This window comes from Perissodus microlepis, chromosome 7 (assembly GCF_051167445.1).
Source record: "Perissodus microlepis isolate ML-2025 ecotype Zambia chromosome 7, ASM5116744v1, whole genome shotgun sequence".
Lineage (NCBI taxonomy): Eukaryota > Metazoa > Chordata > Actinopteri > Cichliformes > Cichlidae > Perissodus > Perissodus microlepis.
Genome location: NC_140467.1, coordinates 63,612,668 through 63,614,418, shown reverse-complemented (window position 1 = coordinate 63,614,418; position 1,751 = coordinate 63,612,668). Strand labels below are relative to the sequence as shown.

The window sequence follows — 1,751 nt, the reverse complement described above, 5'->3', positions numbered from 1 at the left end:
GGGACAGTTTTCCAATTTCATTGTGCTATTGTTCTATGTATGACTCTGCAATGGCAATAAAGAGTTATCTTATCTTACCTTATCTTTAAAAGTTTTGCTTGCTAGAAAGTCTCCCAGTGTCAACACAACTTTCACCATGAAAGGTTCTCTACATGAAGTTATTTCATGTCTTTCACATCACTGTAGAAGAATTTCGGCCCACTTTTCTCCGTAGAGTTGTTTGAAATCAGACACATTGGAGTTTTCCAGCATGTTTAAGTTCACCCTGAAGATCTCAGTCTGACTTAAGTCCGGACTTTGACTCGGACAATCCGAAACCTTCATTTTGTGTCTGTGAGCCAATCAGAGGTGGACGTGCTGCTTTCGGATCATTGTCCTTCTGCCCGAGTGCTCTTGCGCTTCAGGGCACGGACTGATGGGCGGACATCCTCCTTCAGGGTTTTCAGGCCACAGTTCTGTCAGTTGCAGCGAGTCGTCTGTATGCTGGGATGTTTTTGCTCAGCAGTGGTTTTCTCCTTGGACTCTCCCATTGAGGCCATTTTTATTCTGTCTCATTGTTATCGTTGACCTCTGACCTTTGCTGATCTGAGTGAGGCCTGCAGGTCTGTAGATGTTGGTCGTGTCCAAATTCATGGGCTGCATCCTCCTGAGGACCCGGCCTTCGCGGTCTACGTGGGCCGGGTCCTCAGAAGGTCGGGTAGGCCAGAAGTAAACGGCTGTGAAATGTGACGGTCCAGCCTTCAGATCTGCGTCACCGCTGTCTCGGTGGAGTTGAATAAACTCGGCCGTCTGCTCTTTGCTGTCTAAAATATAACAGGACACTGAAGTAAACTCTCGACCGTCTCACACTTCTGTTTAATTTTCTGTTTGACGTTTATTCAGCTGTGTGAAAACCACCCGGGGGATTAATAAAGTTTTATTTGAACTAATCTAACAACTTTAATCTGAGCTAAACCGATTTACTCACGAACAAATAAAACACTGAAAAAAGCCAAACAACAACATTTTTAGGTTGTCTAAGTTCTGCCATGTTGGAAACTGGAATTGGCAGGGCCGTGCTATGAATTCTGGGATGTGGCGGGCCACGAAGGACACACCCAACCCATCCTTCAAATCTGGGGAAACGGAGGACGCATTTGGAGGAGTCTAAGAATTGGGACAGCCTTCATCGCGTCGCTGTGACGTAATCGGCCTACAAATGTGGCCTCAGGAGGATGCGGCCCCTGAATTTGGACACCCCTGTTGTTCTGGGTTCTTCTGCGACCTCCTGGATGAGTCGTCGATGGACTCTTGGAGTAATATTGGTCGGCCGGTCGCTCCTGTGAAGGTTCAGCACTGTTCCAGGTTTTCTCCATGTGTGGATAACGACTCTCACTGCGGTTCACTGGAGTCCCAGAGCCTTAGAAATGTCTCTGTAACAGGGAGGTTTTCTAATAGGACAGGTAGGTTTGGACAGCTTCTTTGCTCTCATTAGGTCTAATATTAAAAGTTTGATCAGCATTTTTGAATTAATATGCAAATAACATAAACCAAAGGGCGATGTGTGTGATGCTCTCACTGTGGCTCACTGCTGACAGCATAGATGAGAACTTTAATAAATGAAATCATTGTTTCAAACCTGCGTTGTACTCACTCTGTTTATCTTTCTCTAATATTAACATTTGCTATGAAACATGCAAACTTTTCACAGCACTGTGTTTATTTGGCCGTCTTTGCTCTCTGTTATTCAGTTTTCGGACGTTGTCACAGTC

At 45.3% G+C, this 1,751-nt stretch overlaps 1 long non-coding RNA gene across 1 annotated transcript in view; it reads left to right on the top strand.

Annotated features, from left to right (window-relative positions):
• LOC146384618 (uncharacterized) overlaps window positions 1–77 on the top strand; it is a 4,344-nt gene extending 4,267 nt beyond the window's left edge. The window contains exon 2 of the long non-coding RNA XR_014800897.1: window positions 1–77. This exon is cut by the window's left edge and continues 1,661 nt beyond it. This is a non-coding gene — a long non-coding RNA (uncharacterized LOC146384618).
• Window positions 78–1,751: the final 1,674 nt, after the last annotated feature.